Below are 23,087 nucleotides of genomic sequence, written 5' to 3'. Positions count from 1 at the left end.
TATATATATATATATATATATATATATATATATATATATATCATTAGCCGTTGACATTTCATTGCAGGACAAAGGCCTCATACATGTCCTTCAACTCCCGTCTGCCTATGTTCTTTTTATGCCAGTCTATAACCCCCGATTTTCTTAGCTTGTCGTCAATCCATATATATTTATGTAACACGGATTCATATCCACTCACATTAATTAAAAAAATACCACGGTTAGTATATATAAGCTGAAAAAAAGTTAAAACATTCAACATTGTATTTGAAGTTTCAAATTTAGCGGCAGCGAGGAACGTTAGTTCGCAACTTTGCCGCCAATGGCGTACGTGAATGTAAACAATAACATTGCACATACACGTTTTGTGACGTTTTCTTGTTGAACGTTTCATCTGATCGTGACCCTCGTCCTGAGATACTGCATTAACAACAACTCTCTGATTGTAAACCTTAAGGTCATTTGTACCAAACTGGTAGTGACAAGAAGTACTAGACATCATAATGAAAACGAATTACGATAATACAGTGGTTTGTGGATATCTTCAGTTTCTTCATGAAACGTTCCACCACCAGGGCGATTCGGAAATGTCGATATAATAGAACATTTGAAAATTTATGGGCCAATGAAGTCTGCACTATGAAAAATTGATTGAGGTGAGTAAAAGGCCTCAGAGTCGGGTAAGGGCTGGTATTGGGTAGTTTGTAGGACGGTGGACATACCCCCTAACTAGCCTTAGTAAAGGTACCTGGTGGATCAAATTGGTACGTTGGCCCTGATGTAGGTTAGATTATGTAATATCTATTTGAGTTAGTTAAATGTGATTGAAATTTCATTATATCATAATGTATCATTATTGATTATAATCTATTATGAAAGCTTGCTGGGGGGTGTATGTATGATAGCGGCCACTTGTATGTATTATTATGGCTAACTTAGAATACGGCTTTATAAAGGGGGGTCGCAGGGGGCGTCATCCCTCCCGTTGAGTATGTAGGTAAGGACACGGCTTGTAGGTTAGGTTAGGGGGGAAAATTTAGGTTAGTTGATGGGAGTTTTAATCAATGCATGAGGAACTGGCCTCTGATATACAAAGGCTCCCTTGCTGATAATAACATGCTTATGTGTATTATATTACCCTGGGAATTGAATTGGTATGTTAGCTACCCCACTCTGACGTTAGTTAGGTGAGGTAATATCTGTTTGAGTAAGTTAAATGTGATTCAACTTTCATTAATATTATCATGATATATCATTGGACATCAACAACTAATCTAAACTTTCCCCCCTAACCTAACCTACAATAAGTGTCCTTACCTACCTACCTAACGGGGGGGGGGGGGGGGGGGGCTGCGACTCCCCTTACACTGCTGTATTTTAAGTTAGACATAATAACTGCGACTCCCCTTACACTGCCGTATTCTAAGTTAGACATAATGATACATACAGGTGACCGCTATCATACATACACCCTGTTAAATTTGATCGAAATTTCTTTTTATTATTATAATGTATCATTATTGATTATAATTTAAAATAAGAGTTTGTTGGTTTATCATGCATATGTATATCAAATTACTGTTAACTTCATTATACCCCATACTGCACCTTTTATTATAGGTTTCGGCTATATGCACGGTATTATCGTGTGTTTGCACATGTTTATAGTAGGTTATGTACTCTATTCAAATGGTTATTGCATGTTATTCTCTTGATTTCGTGTGAATAACAGTGTTGCGTGCACAGCTAGGGGGCTTCCATTATAAGTGTTACCTTCATATAATGCAAATAATAAGATATGTGTACAGCTGGTAGCTTCTTCATGAGTGTTGTTCTTTGCTTACCATAGGATGTTACTGTTTATAAGTAGCACAGGTTTAATAAAAGAAATTTACATTTCTATTATAAAATTTTTCTATTAATAATTTATTTTTTATTACTTATTTATTTTATTCATTATTGACATTTTAAAGCTTTGACAATAAATTGCAAAAGAAAATTTTTACCCGAAGGGCCATGAAATAAAAAATGGTTAAAAGTAAAAGCTGCAGTTTGGTGTCAACAAGACTATCAGTCTATTGTTACCTCCACCAACGAAGTTAGAAGGAGTTTATGTTTTTGCCCCTGTTTTTGTGTTTGTTTGTAAACAGCTTCCTGGCCACAGTTTTAATCATGAAGTAATGAATTTTCAATATTAAACTTACCCGATAATCATGTAGCTGTCAACTCCGTTGCCCGACAGAATTCTATGGAGGGATACGCCAGCTATCACAATACTAGAAGGGGGTGTACTTACCAGCGCCACCTGTGGCCAGGTACTCAATCATTTGTTGTTGACACCTCCTCAATTATTCTTCTGTCGTGCTTCCGGCTAGACGTTCTGGGATACGCTTATGGTCTTCGAGTTTATTCACAGATATTTGGTGAAGTATTCTCTCAGATTTACGGCTGTCGCTTTACTGGAATCCTTTTTATATTAGCTAGATAGCTTTTATATAATACTGATTAACGGTTAATGATTTTTGCTTGTTTTTGGATCACCCTTTGGCTAACTCTTTGAAACAAGATGTCTGACGTTTCGCAAGCCCCCTCCCATAGACGATGTAGGTCTTGCAATAGGCGTATTCCGAAGGCCTCGGTAGATCCTCACACCGCTTGTTCTGACTGTAGGGACAGGCCCTGTCTATTAGAAAATCGATGTGAGGAATGCGCCGGACTTTCGGAATTGGAATTTGTCCGTCTTTTAAAATATTCATCTAAGTTAGAGAGAGGTAGAGTTAGGAGAAGTTCTTCTCACTCTTCTATGTTTTCCTCACCTCATGATCCCCTACCTTTTCCTACCCCTGTAGTGGCTACCCCCGAACCTACTGTGTGCCCTCCGCCTGATATGTCAATTGTTTTGCGTGCTATTCAGGCTTTAGGAGATAAAGTAGAATCAGTGGTAAGTGACCATAAGTCTCTGATGGCCGAGGTTAAAGAACTGAAGGTCAAGAGTGCAGTGGGTGGAAATAGTGCCAGTGCTGTGACGAGTGCTAGTGTCGGTGCAGTGCCAAGTGCTAGTGGTGCCAGTGTGGTGCGTGAGGATTTTTCTGTGCGAGCCAGTCGTCCTCCCAGTCCGGGACCTCTTGCAAGCTCCCATGCCCAGGGGAGAAGCAATGTCGAAGGGCTTAAGGGTTCGACAGGCCTTGTTAGGCGCACAGAACTATCCTCGGTGGTTGCGGGCGTGTCTTCCTTAGACCGTCACTCCCACCTGCAGACGATTGAGCCCGTCTTCTCGTCCGCTGATCAACTAGCAGGGAAGAAACGTTAGTCTCAGGTCTCGAGACCGCTTAAACGTAGAGTTCAGTCCGCGAGTGCTCAGCCAGGTTGCAGTCATTGGCTCAGCTCTGACTCGCCTCAGTCATCTGTCGACTGTACTCCGCCCAAGAGGAGTAAGGTTCTGCCAAAACAGAGCCCGACTGTGACTTTACCTCAGTCTGTTATCGTTTCTGCCGACCCCAAGTGGACCCTGCTTCAGTCCATGCAAGCTCAGCTTTCGGACTTGATGTGTGAGTGTCGGGCTGAGAGTGTTGCACCTCCTCCTCCGCCTACACTCCCCCCGCCTGTTCTCGCTCCGCCTGTGCTCGCCCAGCCTGCACCTGCTCCGCCTGGTCGCAGCACCATCTGCCAGGCGTACGATGTTGAGCCACTTTCGGAGTTCGCTGTTCCCAGTGTTGTTCAGCCTCAGCCTTCTTTTAGGCTACCCTTGCTTTGGGATCAGGAGAGTTATTCCACTCTTCCTCCTCCTCCCCTTGCTGCTCCACCAGTGGTGCAACTCTCGGTTGGGGTACAACAACCTCTCCCCTCCGTGAGTCTGTCTGCTCAACCATCGCTGCACCGAGCTCAACCCTCCTCAAGGCAAGCTCCTCTACACCCTGGACTTGCGCCTCAGGAGCCTCAGCTTGCGAGAACTTTACCTTGTTCTGCGCAGCCTCAACCTCTTCATGCTCCACTCATCTCACAGGAACAGGAACGGACTACTCCGCCTCCGTCCTCCGCTCAGCTTGTGCAATCCTTGGGTTCAACTCTTGCTAGGAGTCAACCTCCTTCACCCATGCGCCTGCCTTCTGCTTCGTCTGTTGTTCAGCCTTTGCAGTCTGAGCCTCAGGTTTTCCCTCAACAGTTACAGGAAGAGGAAACCTCTGTTATTGTTCCTACCCGTTCTGACTCTGCGGTTCAGCATTCTGGTCCGATCGCTTCGCTACCCTCTGCTGATGAGGTGTCGGATGATGAGGAGGCACACCTTGATCCCTCATCAGACGTGGAAGAGTCTAAGCTTTCTCCATTGTCGATCGATTTTCGAAAGGTCTTGGCTCTACTCAGGGAGATTTACCCAGACCACTTCGTCTCTGCTATTCCCCGCTCTCCTCCATCTGAGTTTTCGCTGGGCGTACAACAAGCTAAGTCCAACTATACTAAGCTTGTCCTAGCTAGATCCTCCAAGAGGGCTTTAAGGATCTTAGGGGAGTGGCTGCAGTCTAAACAACACCTTGGCAAGACTTCCTTCATGTTCCCTCCAACGAAGCTCGCTTCGAAAGGTTGCGTTTGGTATGCCACAGGGGAAGCACCAGGCTTGGGAGTACCTGCCTCTGCCCAGGCTGACTTCTCAAGTCTGGTGGACTCGCCTCGGAGGACTGCTATGAGACGCTCGAAGGTTTGTTGGACCTTCTCAGACCTGGATCATCTTCTGAAAGGGTTGTTCAGAGCTTTTGAAATGTTCAACTTTCTCGACTGGTGCCTGGGAGCTCTCAGCAAGAAAACCTCTCCTGCGGACAAAGACTCTGCCATGCTAATCATGTCCTGCATGGATAAGGCCATCAGAGATGGATCGGGTGAGCTAGCGTCGTTATTTGTATCAGGGGTGTTGAAGAAAAGGGAACAACTGTGTACCTTCCTTTCCGCCAGCATTACACCGTGCCAACGGTCACAACTCCTTTTTGCTCCACTCTCAAAGTTCCTCTTTCCCGAGGAGCTAGTTAAGGACTTGTCGGCTGCCCTGATACAAAAGGACACGCACGATCTTGTAGCCTCATCGGCTCGTAAGTCTAAGGTTGCCACCTCAGTCCCCAAGACTTATCGCTCCCCAGTGGCTGATACCCCGGCTACGAGGTTCATACCGCCCTTTCGTGGTAGAGCCCCCAGCCGAGGAAGCTCCCGTCCAGACTCTCACAGGAGCAAGTCTAGGAAAGGACCCAGGACATCTAAGGGAAAGAACTGACTCTCAGATTCTCCAGACAACAGTAGGAGCCAGACTCAAGATCTTCTGGCGAGCCTGGGAGAAGAGAGGTGCAGACGCACAGTCTGTCAGTTGGCTGAGGTACGGTTACAGGATTCCATTCTGCCTCAAACCACCTCTGACCACATCGCCCATCAACCTCTCTCCCAACTACAAAGAAGAGGACAAGAGGCTAGCATTGCAACAGGAGGTGTCGCTACTTGTGCAGAAGAAGGCAGTGGTTATAGTCCGGGACCATCAATCCCCGGGCTTCTACAACCGTCTCTTTCTTGTGGCCAAGAAGACAGGAGGTTGGAGACCGGTGCTGGACGTCAGCTCTCTCAACGAGTATGTCACCAAGCAGACGTTCACGATGGAGACGACCAAGTCGGTCTTAGCAGCGGTCAGACAGGAGGACTGGATGGTCTCTTTGGACTTGAAAGATGCATACTTTCACGTTCCCATTCATCCAGACTCCCAACCTTTTCTGAGATTCGTCTTCGGAAAGGTTGTCTATCAGTTCCAAGCCCTGTGTTTTGGCCTAAGCACAGCTCCTATGGTCTTTACTCATCTGATGAGGAATGTAGCGAAATTCCTACACTTATCGAACATCAGAGCCTCCCTCTACCTAGACGACTGGCTGTTGAGAGCCTCCACGAGTCGTCGTTGTCTGGAGAACCTCAATTGGACTTTAGATTTAATCAGAGACCTAGGTCTATTAGTCAATTTAGAGAAATCTCAACTCATTCCCTCCCAATCCATTGTGTACCTGGGAATGGAGATTCAGAGTCAGGATTTTCGGGCTTTTCCATCGGCCCCCAGGATAAACCAAGCCCTAGAGTGCATCATGAGCATGCTGAAGAGGAGCAATTGCTCAGTGAGACAGTGGATGAGTCTCACAGGGACCCTCTCATCACTGGCCCTGTTTGTCGAGCTAGGGAGACTCCACCTCCGCCCTCTTCAATTCCACCTTGCGGCTCATTGGGACAAGGGCTCGACTCTAGAAGCAGTCTCTATCCCTATCAACCAAGAGATGAAGACCACTCTCCTGTGGTGGAAGCACAATCTCCTTCTCAAGGAGGGTCTATCATTGGCCATCCAGACCCCCCATCTTCATCTCTTCTCAGATGCATCGGACTCGGGCTGGGGTGCGACCTTGGACGGACGGGAATGCTCAGGAGTATGGAACAAGGAACAAGGATTACTCCACATCAACTGCAAGGAACTGTTAGCAGTTCATCTAGCCCTGTTGAACTTCAAGTCCCTCCTGCTAGGCAAAGTGGTGGAGGTGAATTCAGACAACACTACAGCCTTGGCTTACATCTCCAAGCAAGGAGGGACCCATTCGAGGAGCCTTTACGAGATCGCAAGGGACCTCCTCATTTGGTCAAGAGGTCTAAACCTCTCTCTGGTCACGAGGTTCATCCAGGGCGATATGAATGTTTCAGCGGATCGCCTCAGCAGAAGGAATCAGGTCATTCCCACGGAATGGACCCTCCACAAGAGTGTGTGCAACAGACTTTGGACCTTGTGGGGTCAACCTACCATAGATCTGTTTGCCACCTCCATAACCAAGAGACTTCCGCTTTATTGTTCCCCTGTTCCAGACCCTGCAGCGGTTCATGTGGATGCTTTTCTTCTGAACTGGTCCCATCTCGACCTGTACGCATTCCCTCCGTTCAAGATTATAAACAAAGTTCTGCAGAAATTCGTCTCGCACGAAGGGACACGGCTGACGCTGGTTGCTCCCCTTTGGCCTGCAAGAGAATGGTACACAGAGGTACTTCTATGGCTAGTCGACTTCCCCAGGACTCTACCTCTAAGAGTGGACCTTCTACGTCAACCACACGTAGACAGGTTGCATCCAAACCTCCACGCTCTTCGGCTGACTGCCTTCAGACTGTCGAAAGATTCGCTAGAGCTAGAGGCTTTTCGAAGGAGGCAGCCAGTGCGATTGCCAGAGCAAGAAGGGTTTCCACTCGTAGAGTCTACCAGTCTAAGTGGGAGGTCTTCCGAAGATGGTGTAGAGCCAATTCAATATCCTCTACCAATACCTCTGTGATCCAAATAGCTGACTTCCTTCTTCATCTTAGGAATGAGAGATCCCTTTCAACACCTACGATTAAAGGATATAGGAGCATGTTGGCCTCAGTTCTCCGCCACAGGGGTTTGGACCTGTCTTCCAACAAGGACCTTCAAGACATTCTCAAGTCTTTTGAGACGTCTAAAGAACGTCGTCTTTCCACTCCAGGCTGGAATCTAGACGTAGTCTTAAGGTTCCTTATGACATCTAGGTTCGAACCTCTCCAGTCAGCTTCCTTCAAGGATCTTACCCTCAAGACTGCTTTTCTCGTTTGCCTTGCAACAGCTAAGAGAGTCAGTGAGGTTCATGCCTTCAGCAAGAACATTGGTTTCACAACAGAGTCTGCAACATGTTCTTTTCAGCTTGGATTCCTAGCAAAGAACGAGCTTCCTTCACGTCCTTGGCCTAGATCGTTCGAAATACCTAGCCTCTCCAACATGGTAGGTAACGAACTAGAGAGAGTTCTTTGCCCTGTCAGAGCTCTCAAATATTATCTGAAGAGGTCTAAACCTATTCGAGGACAGTCAGAAGCCTTATGGTGTGCCATCAAGAAACCCTCGAGACCCATGTCCAAGAATGGGCTTTCGTACTATATAAGGCTTCTGATCAGAGAAGCACACTCTCACTTAAAGGAGGAAGACCTTGCATTGCTGAAGGTAAGGACCCACGAAGTAAGAGCTGTAGCTACTTCGTTGGCCTTTAATAAAAACCGTTCTCTGCAGAGCATTATGGATGCAACCTATTGGAGGAGCAAGTCAGTGTTTGCATCATTTTATCTGAAAGATGTCCAGTCTCTTTACGAGAACTGCTACACCCTGGGACCATTCGTAGCAGCGAGTGCAGTAGTAGGTGAGGGCTCAGCCACTACATTCCCTTAATCCCATAACCTTTTTAACCTTTCTCTTGAATACTTTTATTGTTGTTTTTATGGTTGTTACGGTAGGCTAAGAAGCCTTCCGCATCCTTGGATTTGGCGGGTGGTCTATTCATTCTTGAGAAGCGCCTGGGTGAAAGGTTTGGTAGAGGTCCTTTAGTAGGGGTTGCAACCCCATGTACTTTGGCACCTTTGGGTTGATTCAGCCTCCAAGAGGAACGCTGCGCTCAGTAAGGAAGACGAACTTTAAATAAAAGGCAGAGTAACGGTTCTATTCGACTTCCTTACCAGGTACTTATTATTTCATTGTTATTTGAGATAACTGTTATATGAAATATGGGATACTTAGCTATCCTTTAATCATGTACACTGGTTTTCACCCACCTCCCTGGGTGTGAATCAGCTACATGATTATCGGGTAAGTTTAATATTGAAAAATGTTATTTTTATTAATAAAATAAATTTTTGAATATACTTACCCGATAATCATGATTTAATCGACCCTCCCTTTCCTCCCCAGAGAGAACCAGTGGACCGAGGAATAATTGAGGAGGTGTCAACAACAAATGATTGAGTACCTGGCCACAGGTGGCGCTGGTAAGTACACCCCCTTCTAGTATTGTGATAGCTGGCGTATCCCTCCATAGAATTCTGTCGGGCAACGGAGTTGACAGCTACATGATTATCGGGTAAGTATATTCAAAAATTTATTTTATTAATAAAAATAACATATTTGTAAGGATTAACTGTTAAATAAAAAGCTGGTAAAGATTAAATTTTGGAAGGTCAAGGTCCCGGTTAAACAAAATGTCCAATTCACGTAATCAGCCACAAGTTTGGACATCATTGTCACAGAGACTTCAAACTTGGTTCATATTTGATTGTATGAAAATCCACGCCAATTAATACATGTTAAGGTCAAAGGTCAAGAAATAAGCTGCAGCGGCGGAGGTCTGCGTTCTACTGTGTGCCCTCTAGTTGCCCAAAAGATTCAGTTGTCTATGAGTTCCATCCATCCATGGATGGATGGTGTGAAGAAAGCTCTGGGTGATAGGAGGATAGATGTGAGAGAGGCAAGAGAGCGTGCTAGAAATAGGAATGAATGGCGAGCGATTGTGACGCAGTTCCGGTAGGCCCTGCTGCTTCCTCCGGTGCCTTAGATGACCGCGGAGGTAGCAGCAGTAGGGGACTCAGCAGTATGAAGCTTCATCTGTGGTGGAAATGTGGGAGGTTGGGCTGTGGCACCCTAGCAGTACCAGCTAAACTCGGCTGAGTCCCTGGTTAGGCTGGAGGAACGTAGAGAGTAGAGGTCCCCTTTTTTGTTTTGTTTCTTGTTGATGTCGGCTACCCCCCAAAATTGGGGGAAGTGCCTTTGGTATATGTATGTATGTCTAAGAGTTGATCAGTTTAACACTTCTTGTTTGATGAATGTTATTGTTACTAATGTTAGCATTAACATTGTGCATGTAAATTTTGTATATGCTTTATATCGTGTATGTAGAAGGTTATATGCATGATCTCGTGCATATGTTAGTAACAATAACATATATGGCGTATCATAGGCATAAATATCAAGTAGATAAGGCTGTATCTACATGGGGGATCATGCAAATAATCTGCTATACGCACAATATCTCTGCATGTGACTTGTAACAAACACAGTATTGTGCTTATAAGATCTAGATCGTTCGTTATCAGATGGATAATAGCAGCCTATGTTGGACGCATTGGCTACTGTATACTGTATAGCCTACTGTACAAGATACCGTCATATGTTTGCAAATGATCATTCCTATGCGTTGTCGACCCAGTTCATATTGTGAGAGTTACAACTAATATACACAATAGGTAGCTTTCATAGTGTATTTAAGAAGTGAAGATTTGATAAACTATTTTTTTGTTTTTATTTATATCTCTGTTATATTTTTCATCACTTTGTTATACTATTATATATTCAGTTTCTACATATAGGAGTTGCAAGCTTGCCATGCAGTTTAATGTAAAAGAAAAAAGCTGCTGTGTTTGTCAGCATGACTTTTGGCCTATTGTTGCCCAAGGATTGTTAACCAACTTAAGTGGGGATGTTAAGGACAAATGAAAAAATTAGTTGAATATACTGAAATATATTGTTTTCACTTAGCCACACCAACCAGTCTTATCTTGCTCTTAAATTCACAGCGTAATTGTAATTCGATGTAATTTCTTCAAAATCTAATGGATTTGTGTTTGGGTCATACACCACATAATTGTAAAAGTGTTGATCAAAGTGTCACTTTGGTTGGGGGATTATTGTTACTAATCTTAGTATTTACTTTGTGTATATAGTGTTTTATACAGTATGCACTGTATCGTGCATATAACAGGATATATGCAATGTACACAACTTTTCTTGTACATAAGTTAGTAACAGTAACATATATGGTGCATTGTGCATGTGCTACATAGTCACGGATATTATGGTTATAAGGCTGTATCTATAGGAGGGATCATGCACATAAGCTGTACGAGATAGTGCATGCAGTTTGTAATAAACACAACATTGACATTGTACATATGAGGTAGAGCCCATGATATGGTGCATATAACCTCGGTCTCCATTGCATTATTTAGTCGTCGAAATTCATGTTTTGAATATTAGACTTAGGCCAGTTTATCAAAATTTGATTGTACTGCACTTTAACATGAGCATTCCCCTTTTGACATCAAAATGAAATTGGTCAACATGGAGGGAAAGCAGTGTAAATGACATTATTGACTGACTTTTTACTAGCATCACCAAACTCCTCCATTCCCTTATTGGTCCATTCTAATAGGATATGTATAAGGTTAAGGCATTGTAAATTATTTTTGTAAAGAAGCACAAAACACGAGAAACCCCTCATCAAATAACATGTTACCTAAATAAGGGATTTTGACGAAGGAAAAATCTATTTCTGGGGAGAGACCTGTGGCGCCCGGCGAAAAGTCCTTCTTGTATACCTTTTCTGATAAAAACCTTCCAATTATACCAGAGAAAGATAAAAGCATGGAATGCTGAGGTTACAACCCTCGCGCGAGCACCTTTTGGGTGTCGTGTATAAAGCAAAGGCGCGTGAAATCCACTATTCACAGGTTGTCTTCCATTTAGTTAATTCCTTCGCCAAAGGGATGGGCCGATACAGAGGCCCTAGACACATCCCCATCGCCGCACCACCCACGCCACGACGCGAGCGCCATCTGAACAACATCCTTCTGTATTGACCATGATGGCTTGGAAAGGAAAGGGTGGGATCGTGTAAAATAAGGGGAAGGGTTTCGCCGGGCGCCACAGGTCTCTCCCCAGAAATAGATTTTTCCTTCGTCAAAATCCCTTTTCTGGGTCGAACCTGTGGCGCCGGGCGAAAATGTACCAGAGAATGCCTTCCAAGCCCAACAATAACTACTAATTTAATAAGGGGAGAGAAACAACACCATGTAAAGAAAATCATATATAATTCAGGTAAGTAGGCATAAAATATAAACTAGCCACAGGGCATAGTGAGAGTAAGGATAAACAAACATGATAACAAGGAAACCTCTGAGTATCAGAGGAAAACATGCAACAAAACTGACATGGCTAAGAATATCCCAACTTAATAACAAGGGAAAACAATAATAGTTACAATCATATTAACCTAATATGTAATACACTTAGGGCTAACGAACCACCAAGGAAGCGGCGTCGTGGTGCGAGTGGCGGGTAGGAGGGAGAAGAGAAGAGATGGATGAAAGGAAGAACAAAAGATCAATGGGGAGAGATAAGGCTCCCAGCTGCAACCGTTGGATATTTAAGAGCCTGTAAGTTCTTTAGATAGTGGCGTTTGAAGACCATAGGAGATTTCCAACCCGTGTACTTCTTAAGGTTATCAAAGTCCATATTCTGGAAATAGTTGATGGAGGTAGCTATCGATCGGATATCATGAGCATGGGGAAATGATCCCGGATTGGCTTGTTTAATGAAGTATAGGATCTGTTGCCTAATGCCACGTATGGAAATGGTACCTCCTTGTTCTCTGATAAACAGGGGGCCAGACGATCGGGTAGCAGTCCTGGCTAAAAAGGCCCTGAGAGTGGTGACCGGACATAGAGAAGTATCTTGGAGAAGAGGAATAATCTTCCAAGGGGACCACCTATTTTGGGGGTCCTCGTTCTTAGCTAGGAACGCCCTGTCTGGTGAAAGAAGTACCTCACCTGAAGGGAGGAAATCCATGTTCTCTGAGTTTCGTGAGAGAGCTGCTAGTTCTGAGATTCTGGAACCCGAGGCCAAAGCTGTTAGAAATAAAGTCTTCCTAAGAAGAGTGATATAAGAGCAGGATTCGTTGTCCGTGTCGGAGGCCAGTTTGAGGACATCATTTAGAGACCAAGAGACCTTTTGAGGACGGACCGAAGGTCGAAGCCTAGCACATGCTTTTGGAATAGATGAGAAATAAGACTCCGCCAGGTTAATGTTAAACCCAACCAGGAAGACTTTCCTCAGAGCTGACTTAATGGTGGTTATAGTGCTAGCTGCTAGGCCTTTGTCAAAAATGGACCTAAAGAAGGAGATGGCTAAATTAGGAGTCATAACCGAATGGTCTGAAGTCCTTAAGAAATCCGCTAGTTTCTTAACCGCCGAATCATATTGGCGAATCGTTGAGTCCCTTTTGTCTGATTCTATAAAGAGGACATTATCTGGGTCGATGTTTGCGTCCCTACGTGCCGCAAACTTCATGAAATCCACAAAGTTAGGGTTTTGGCTATCCTTGAGGAATCTGACACAGTCCGTGTTTGGACCACCTGGGTCAGTTTGGGGAATGGGATCCGGAAGGGACGGAGTTTCAACTCGAGGAGGAGAGGAAACCAACTGCTCTTTGGCCAGTGAGGTGCCACTAAAGCTACTACCCCGTTGAAGGAGCGGAGTTTGTGCAAGACTTTCAGTAGAAGATTCACTGGAGGGAATAAGAAGATCTTCTGCCAATGGTTCCAATCCAGGGTTAATGCGTCCATGGCATAAGCCTGAGGGTCCAGGTTCGGTGTCACATAACACGGGAGTTTGTGATTGAGTCGGGTCGCGAATAGATCTACCTGGAGACCTGGAACCAGCCTGAGTATCCACCGGAAGGAGTGCATGTCCAGGGACCACTCCGATTCCAGTGGGCTCGTCCTGGATAATGCGTCTGCTATCACATTCTGGACTCCTGCTAGGTGAGTTGCTGACAGGAACCAGTCTTTGTCGGCTGCCAAGGTGAAGATAGTGACCAGGATCTGATTCAGGTTGGGTGATTTGGACCCCCCCCCTGTTGAGGCAGTGGACTACGGCCGTGCTGTCTGAGACTACTCTGATGTGGGTCGACCTCGGAGGGGAGATTCTCTTCAGGGTCAAGAACACCGCCATGGCTTCGAGAACATTGATATGGAACTGTCTCATGGCGGGTGACCAAGAGCCCTGACACATCTGATGTTGGGAGTAACCCCCCCAACCACTCAGAGACGCGTCGGTATGAATTGTCACTTGTGGAGAGGGGAACTGTAGAGGAACCGACTTGGAGAGGTTCCTCCGATCGGACCATGGTTGTAGTCTCATTTTCAAGACAGAGGGGATCTTCGAGGTCTTGTCTCTTAAAGGTATTGTCGCCCTCTTTCTCCAAACTCGATTGATGTCTTTGAGTTTGGCTTTTAATAGGAGATCGGTCAGTGAGGCAAACTGGAGTAGGCCGAGGACCCGTTCTAAAGCTCTTCTGGACACCTGTTTGTGTTTGAGAAAGTTCCTGACCTTGGAAGCTATCTCCCTCACCTTCTTGGGAGGAAGGGAGAGCTTGTGCTTTGAGAGGTCCCAACGGATGCCTAACCATTCGAAGAGGCTTGATGGTTGTAGGCGGGACTTCCGGAGGTTGACTTGGAAGCCCAGTTTGGCGAGAAAATGGAGTACCTTCGACGTAGCTCTTTTGCATTCCTGGTGCGACTGGGCCCAAATGAGCCAATCGTCCAGATAGGCGACGATTTGTATCCCTTGGTGTCTGAGTTGCTCGAGCACCGTCTCCCCCAGTTTCGTGAATACCCTGGGGGCAATGCTGAGACCGAAGGGCATGACTTTGAATGCGAAGGCTCTCTTGCCAAGACGGAAGCCTAGATAAGGAGAGAAGTTTCGAGCTACTGGGACATGATAATAGGCGTCGGTAAGATCGATAGAGGTGGTGACGGCCCCACGGGGAAGTAAGGTCCGTACCTGAGAGATAGTCAGCATACGGAACTTGTCGCAAAGGATGTAAGAGTTGAGCTTCGACAAGTCCAGAACTACCCTCAACGCCGACGAGTCTTTCTTCGGGACTGTAAACAGGCGGCCTTGGAACTTCAGGGATCGAACCCGCTTGATTGCTCTCTTCTTGAGTAACTCCGCAGTGTACTCTTCCAGGATGGGAGTGGGTCTCTGGAAGAAGGTCACCGGTGGAGGAGGGGATCCCTGTGACCCTTTCCAACCCAAGCCCCTTGATATTATGCTGTGAGCCCATGGACTGAAGGTCCAATGATCCCGGAAGTGATAAAGTCTCCCTCCTACCGGCATCACATCATTGGGAGGGAGTGAACTTAGGGCCCCTCCCTCCACGGGAACCCCTTGCTCTGGGCCCGCCGCGTTGGCGGAACTGTCCTCTACCTCTGGAACTCCCTCTTTGGTATCCACGAAAGGAACCGGAGGGTTCGTAGGCAGGGTTGTATGCAGGTGAGGGCATCCAAGAGGGGTTGGGCTGTGTACCAGGGGGAGCAGCGAGGTAGACTACCTGCTGAGGAGGAGCCTGTTGTCGAGAAGTCGAGGCCGCGGAAGGCTGTGGGGACGAGGTACCCCGGGCCGCTTTGTAAGGACTAAACCTCAGCTTCTTCTTGAAGAATGTGTGTCTCTGGGGTTCGAACCTCTTTTTGGCTGAGAGACCCCACCTTACCTGCAAATTCTGGTTTGCCCTCGCTGCGTCCTGAAGAACCTTATCCACCTCGGTCTGAGGGAAGAGGGTCTTACCCCAGCAGGAGGAAGCTATCAGTCTGTTCGGCTCATGCCTGATGGTGGCCTCCGACAGAACGAACTTCCTGCAACTAACCCGTGCTGACCAGAAGTCATGGAGATCTATTTGGTAGGATAGCAGCTGGTTCTTTGTGGCGACTCTGAACAGCGTTTCCTCTGGGTAAAGAGATGCAAGGGACTCCATGGAGGTGATGGATTGGAGGGACCTAGCAAGTCTAGTACGGGTCTCGAACTCAGTTTTGAGAAGACTCTCTATTAATCTGGGAAGCTTCTCAGAGAAAAGAGTAGAGGCACAGTCCGGGTCTAGTTTCCCCACCGTGAAGGTAGAGGCCGCAGCATCCCAGGCTGCCGAGGAACCCGGAATAAGCAAAGAGGTGGGGTCCGTCTCCTTGAGAGCCGGCATGGAAGAGCCTTCTTTGATGGCCTGTATAGTCAGCTCTGTGACTTTGTCTATGAGCGGCAAAGAGATGGAGGCCGCTGTCGTAAAAATAGTGTAGGAACCCTTGTGAGGGGTGAGCTTGGAGTTAATACACCCCCACTCTGATAGTGTTCTGGCCCAGATAGCCTGGGCCTGCTCTTTTGGAAATATGACCGTTTCCTTCGGTACCTTGTCCATACGGACCAATGCATGTTCCTTTAACCGTACAAAACCATTGAACGGGAATGCTAGGCCCGGGGGATAGAACTCCAGGTCCTCTAGAGGGCGGGTGCCCATGCCCTCCAGAGTTAGGGAGCCATCTACGAATGGAGCATGCAAAGCAAACCGCCAAGGATTGTTTTTATCGAAGGGCGGCAGCTTCGATGCGTCTGGGGCAGAAGGGGGAGGGAACTGAGTTCCGGCGCGGATCAGAGTAGCCATCATATCCTTAATCTCTGTTATTGCACCAGAGTGATGTTGAACTTGATCCCTGACCAATCCTTTGATCAGTTGGATGGGGAGGAGATCAGCCCAGGGTACCTGAAAGTCACCCGTTGGTTTTTTCTTGGATTTGGTAGACTTAGACTTCTTAGGAGTAGTGGTTTTACGAGGAGCAATATGAATATCAGGAGCTGTCGAGGGTCCGGGGACCGGTGACGTTGATACTGGCAAAGCTGAAGTCTTATAAGTTCGAAGTGGCTTCACCTTGGGTCGTACGGAGGCAGAGGGATCCCGAGGAGAAGCCTTAGAGTTATCAAAACCTAGAAAGGAAGAGGTAGAAGAGGGAGTAGGAGAGAAAAGGGTTTCCACCAACTCGGCACCACTTACCTGCTCGTCCCTGGGTTCTACGTCTATATCCAGACCAGCCATGTCCATCGGTACGAGGGTTTCGTCCTCCACGGAAATGGTAGCCCTGACTTCTTCAATTAAAGGGGCAGCAAGGTCAGGAGAGACTGCAGCAGTAGTCGAGCCTGGGAAGAGACGGGAGGCCATATCCCCATCGAGGAGATAGGGAGCGCCAGACGGGGCATTCCTGCCAAAGCCCGACACCCACGGCCGAAGAGTAGCCCTTGCTGACCGAAGAGAGACATCATCGGCCTGTAAGATTTGCAGTGATTAGTGATGGAGGAGGGGGTTTGCCCTCCTAAATATACTGTGTATATCATATTCATGTCTATATTAGTGTCTGCCAACGAGAAATAAGGAACAAAGGGAAAACCCACTTACATCATCATTCAGCAGAACTGACGACAACTCGTAACAGAACGAGCACAAATCCGGGAACCACACTGGGTATTGGGCCTGTCCCGGTTCCTGGATAAAGGGAATGGAGCAGTGAGCATGAGACCGGCAGAGGTCATGCCCAACGGGGTCGCTGAACGAGGCAGAGCATCCTTCAGCAGTACAACGGGCCTTCTGTAAAAGAAAGGAGACATGAGTCTGGTGATGCTTGAAACTCTGATAAGGGATAAAAACCTATTATTTTAGAGTTCTGGCACTCACTGAATTACCTAAGCACCCATATTGCATTGACCAAACAACTAACTATTAACTTTAAGTTGATACTGCCCCATACCATTGTTGGCACTTTAAAATTCAATTGTCTGTATATTTGTAATGCACCCAATGTCTGTTAATGACATAAGGATAATAAGCTTAAAGTAATCCGCCGACCTCCAAGGGTCGGGGAAGCAGTGACATGCCCTTAAAATAAATACAAACACCAGCCTTAGCTAAAGGCAAGGCAAATATAAGTGTGAAGTGTATGGGCGACCTCCGGTGAAGCCGGAGCTCCGGTGAGGCCGGATCGTAATGAAATGTCCTGAATAAAGGAGCCTTAGCTAATTAGCTAAGGCAACTTTAAGTGTTAAGTGTTTGGGCGACCTCCGGTGACGCCGGAGGATAATGAGATGCCCTGAATAATTCAATTGTGGCTAATAATTCAATTGTGAAAGATAAAAAGCTAAGTCGTAGCTAAAGACTAAAGCTTAGATTATAGTAAAGCGTATTTACGATCTCCGGTGAGGCCGGAGGGAGAAGAAAGGTCCTGAATAATTATTGTGAATAACAACACAGTTGTAATAACAAAGGCTATTGTGGATATGGCCGTGGCCTGAGACCGAAGTAAGGGCCACCGGAGGGTCTTATCTAAACAATATGAAGCCCGTCCCATGTAGTAAACAATATAAACGAAAGTTATTGAGAATCCCTCGTGGCGGAGTATAACTCAAGGCGGAGTGGATAACGTTCATAACTACTCCCGAGCCGTAACGGGGAGAGGACGAAACACGGACCAAAATAACGCTAACAATTGAAAAGTCACGAAAAATAAATAACTCGTAAGTTATCATCCACCCAGAGGGGGAGAGGTGAGGGAGGGAGAACCCGCTGAACGCACAAAACGGAAAACGGGAAATCCACTCCCCCACCGGAGCTAAGAAAGAAAACGAGAGAAAGGGGTAACTCGTGACTGCGAACAGAAAACGGGGACCCCAATCTCCCGCTCTCTTGGACACAAAAACAGGACTAAAAATCACAAAACACTATTATAAACGTATAAAATAAAAATGTACATCCATATAATACTACGATCGAAGAATAGCATCCGTTAAAACTTAAAATAAATAGCACTGTTCCTTTAACCGAGTCGAGTGACGAACGCCTCGGGCGGTTACTAAACAAAAACAAAGCTAAATCGCTATCTCGATCGTAGGCTGGACTTACTTGCAAAAAGTACCATGAGCATAAATACACAAAAAAAAAAATAAAAATAATAACGGTTCTAAAGGCATAAGGCCAGGGACTTAACCAAGAACCTAAATGACAGAGTACTAAACGGGCAGATAAAGATGAATTCCCAAACAAGTGAACAAACAATGGCCGCCATGACAGGCCAGACGGGAATAATAAAACAGACTATACTGGATATAAAACACAAGCCCGGTACAATAAAATACTGTCAAAACAAACTATGGTACTTAACATTGGAATGTGTGAAGATGGAGCTTCGGACATGACAAAATAAATCCACGATAGATAAAAAAGACCGAGAGCACAACGAAAACATTCAACACCTTGAATTCCAAAAAGAAGGATGTTGTTCAGATGGCGCTCGCGTCGTGGCGTGGGTGGTGCGGCGATGGGGATGTGTCTAGGGCCTCTGTATCGGCCCATCCCTTTGGCGAAGGAATTAACTAAATGGAAGACAACCTGTGAATAGTGGATTTCACGCGCCTTTGCTTTATACACGACACCCAAAAGGTGCTCGCGCGAGGGTTGTAACCTCAGCATTCCATGCTTTTATCTTTCTCTGGTATAATTGGAAGGTTTTTATCAGAAAAGGTATACAAGAAGGACTTTTCGCCCGGCGCCACAGGTTCGACCCAGAAAAAACAACTGCTTGATATACTTCGGATCAAATCTGAAGAAGATTACTGTATCTACAGTCAGATAATCACTGTCAAAGTTAACACCACTGTTGATTTGTAGCCAATTCACCAACCCACCTCAGTCCTAAAGAGGGTGACTTATTGGCAAGGGCTGTAAATCTAGTAATATTACCATATCCAGTGAATGAATATAACAGAGTTTTGATACCAGTACAGTATTGTATTGTATTTGGGTATGCTGGGTTAGTGAATGTTTCTATTAAAGTACATGTTATTATTTATTTATGTCAGAATTTTAATATCATTATGTGAATGAAACTCCAACACTTATGCAATGTTCATATGACATAAAATATGAATAGATACAATGAAAATACAGATTTTCAATATTAATCTTACCCGATAATCATGTAGTTGCTGTCAACTCCGTTGCCCGACAGAATTCTACGGAAGGGATACGCCAGCGATCGCTATACAAGAGGGGGGTGTACTCACCAGCGCCACCTGTGGCCAGGTACTGCAGTACTTCTTGTTGACACCACCTCAATTTTTCCTCTGTCGTGCTTCCGGCAAGACCTCCATGGATACGCTTATAATTTTGGAGTCTTTGTTCACGGTTTTGGTGAAGTATTGCTCTGAGATTTCAGCTTTCGCTATACAGGAAGCTTTTCCCTTAGCTTAGATAGCTTTTGGATTAATTTTGATTTGGAATCCCCCTTGACTGTTCTCTGATTCAAGATGTCCGACCATTCTCAAGCTCCTCCCCAAAGACGATGTAGGACTTGTATTAGGCGGCTTCCGAAGGCCTCGGTTGATCCTCACACCGTTTGTTCCGACTGTAGGGGAAAATCCTGTCAGTTGGAAGATCGATGTGAGGAATGTGCCGGACTTTCGGAACTTGATTTTATTCGATTCCTTAAGTATACCACTAAGTTAGAGAGAGAGAGAGAGAGAGTTAGGAGGAGTTCGGCTCGCTCTTTACTTTATTCCTCCCCCCATGATCCTCAACCTTTTCCTCACCCTGTAGTGGCTACCCCCGAACCTACTATTAGTGCTCAGCCTGATATGTCAGATGTTTTACGTGCTATTCAGGCTTTAGGTGATAAAGTGGAGTCGGTAGTGAGTGACCACAAGTTCCTTTTGGCAGACGTCAAGGAACTTAAAGTGAAAAGTGCAGTGGGAAGTGGTAGTGCCAGTGCTGTGCCTAGTGCTAGTGTCAGTGTCAGTGTTGTGCGTGAGGATACTTCTGTGCGTGCCAGTCGTCCTCCCAGTCCGGGACCTCTTGCAAGCTCCCAAGCCCAGGGGAGAAGCAATGTCGAAGGGCAAAAGGGTTCGGCAGGCCTTGATCGGCGCACAGTAGTATCCTCAGTGGTTGCGGGCGTATCTTATAGAGATCGTCACTTCCACTCTCAGACGATTGAGCCCTTTAGATCCTCGTCTGCAGAAGATTTTTCGGGGAGGAAACGCTGGACTCAGGCCTCAAGACCTCTTAAGCGTAAAGTCCAGACCGCGCGAGTCCAACAGCCAGGGTGTAGCCATTGGGCTAGCTCGGACTCGCCGCAGTCATCAGGTGACTGCACGCCTCCTAAGAGAGGCAAGGTGCTGCCTCAACAGACCTCAACTTCTGTTAAAGCTATGCCTCAACAGACCTCAACTTCTGTTGATCCTAAGATGGCTTTGCTGCAGACTATGCAGTCGCAGCTTGCGGTGTTGATGCGGGAGTTTCAGGCAGAGAAGGTTAATACACCTCCTCCTGCGAGCGCTCCTCCTCCTCAGCGCAGTACAATCTGCCAGACGTATGAGGTTGAGGTTCCTCAAGCTACCTCCATGCGTGAGCTGCCGCGTTGGGAGTTGCCAGATACCAGCGCTGTGCAGCAACCTCCACTTTCTTTGAGGCAGGAGCCTCTTACCACGCAGCAACCTCCTCAACAATGGGGACAGGAACCTTATGCTTTACAACCTCCTCTACCCTTGAGGCAGGAGTATCTTGCATTACCTCCATCCTCGAGGCAGCAACCTCTTGAGGTACGACAACCTCTACCATCCTTGAGGCAGCCACCTCAACTCTCGCAGCAGCCACCTCCACTTTCCTCGAGGCGAGAACCTCAACTCTCGAGGCAAGCACCTCAAGAACCTCAACTCGTGAGACAAGAGCCTCTCTCTGCGCAGCCACCTCAACCCTTGAAGCAAGCGCAACTCTTGAGGCAGGAACCTCATGCTATGAGTCAGCCACCTCAACGCATGCATCTGCCACTTTCTCCTCAGCTTGAGCCTCTTCCCATTCATCTTGAACCGCAGTCTTTGCAGCACGAGCCTCATGCTTTACTACAGTCGCCTCTCACCACGCTTGCTCCTCAGACCTCCGCAGAACCTCCTTCATCCCAGCCTCAGGACTTTGTCATTACCAGCCCTCATCCTCTTCAACAGAGACTTGAGGATGAATCCGCAAGTGCGCATGCACCCGCTCTTCAGGATTCTACCATTCAGCAGACCGCTTTAACTTTACCTCTCGCTTCTCAACCCTCAGGTGATGAGGTTTCTGAGGATGAAGCTGCTCACCTGGATGATCCTTCATCTGACGTGGAGGAACCCAAGTCATTGCCACCCTCCATCGACTTTCGCAAGGTTCTGGCTCTGTTCAGAGAACTTTACCCGGATCACTTTGTGTCTGCTACCCCTCGCTCTCCTCCATCCGAGTTCTCTCTAGGCATGCAACCTGTTAAGTCTGCCTACACTAAGCTCGTCTTCGCTAGATCTTCAAAGAGAGCTTTGAGAATGTTAGGGGATTGGTTGCAGTCCAAGCAGCAACTGGGAAAGACGTCTTTTATGTTTCCACCTCCTAAGCTGACGTCTAAGGCGGGCGTCTGGTATGCCACAGGAGAGGAACCAGGCTTGGGGGTCCCTGCCTCTGCCCAGGCTGACTTCTCAAGTTTGGTTGACTCTCCACGAAGGTCAGCTATGAGACGCTCTAAGGTCTGCTGGACCTTTTCTGACCTGGACCTTTTCTGACCTGGACCACTTCTTGAAGGGAGTCTTTCGCGCCTTTGAAATTTTTAATTTTCTCGATTGGTGCCTGGGGGCCTTGAGCAAGAAGACTGCCCCATCTGACAAAGACTCGGCCATGTTGATCATGTCCTGTATGGACAAAGCAATTCGCGATTGTTCCGGCGAACTTGCCTCTATGTTTGTATCGGGAGTCCTCAAGAAAAGGGAACAGCTTTGCTCCTTCCTTTCCACTGGTATCACCTCTTGCCAAAGGTCGCAGTTACTTTTTGCTCCTCTTTCTAAGTTCCTGTTTCCTGAGGATCTTATCAAGGAATTGTCTGCGGCTCTCATTCAGAAGGACACGCATGATCTTGTGGCCTCTTCAGCACGGAAGGCTAAGATTGCTCCTTCAGTTCCTAGAACTTACCGCACCCCAGTGGCTGATACTCCTGCTACTAGATTTATTCCGCCCTTTCGTGGCAGAGCCCCCAGCCGAGGAGGTACCCGTCCAGACGGTCACAGGGGCAGGTCCAAGAAAGGTATCAAGTCTTCGAAAGGCAAACACTGACTCTCCTCCTCTCCAGACAGCTGTAGGAGCCAGACTCAAGATCTTCTGGCAAGCTTGGGAAAGAAGAGGTGCAGACGCCCAGTCTGTCAAGTGGCTAAGGGAGGGTTACAAGATACCATTCTGCCGCAATCCCCCTCTGACCACTTCTCCCATCAACCTCTCTCCCAACTACAAGGAAAAGGACAAGAGGCTAGCGTTACATCAAGAGGTGTCGCTTCTGTTACAGAAGGAGGCAGTGGTGATAGTCCGGGATCATCAATCCCCGGGCTTCTACAACCGTCTCTTTCTGGTGGCCAAGAAGACAGGAGGTTGGAGACCGGTGCTGGACGTCAGTGCGCTCAATGCTTATGTCACCAAGCAGACGTTCACTATGGAGACGACGAAGTCGGTCCTAGCAGCGGTCAGGCAGGAGGACTGGATGGTCTCGCTGGATCTGAAAGACGCTTACTTTCACGTCCCCATTCATCCAGACTCCCAACCTTTTCTGAGATTCGTTTTTGGAAAGGT

The 23,087-nt window shown here is 46.7% G+C and overlaps 1 long non-coding RNA gene across 1 annotated transcript in view; it reads left to right on the top strand.

Annotated features, from left to right (window-relative positions):
- The first annotated feature begins 368 nt into the window (after positions 1–368).
- Positions 369–23,087, top strand: part of LOC137639243 (uncharacterized) — a 72,027-nt gene continuing 49,308 nt past the window's right edge. Inside the window, exon 1 of the long non-coding RNA XR_011044269.1 lies at positions 369–656. This is a non-coding gene — a long non-coding RNA (uncharacterized lncRNA). The remainder of the gene's footprint in view (positions 657–23,087) is intronic.

Source organism: Palaemon carinicauda, chromosome 4, assembly GCF_036898095.1.
Source record: "Palaemon carinicauda isolate YSFRI2023 chromosome 4, ASM3689809v2, whole genome shotgun sequence".
In the NCBI taxonomy this organism is placed as follows: Eukaryota; Metazoa; Arthropoda; class Malacostraca; order Decapoda; family Palaemonidae; genus Palaemon; species Palaemon carinicauda.
This window is presented reverse-complemented; position numbering and strand designations above follow the sequence as displayed.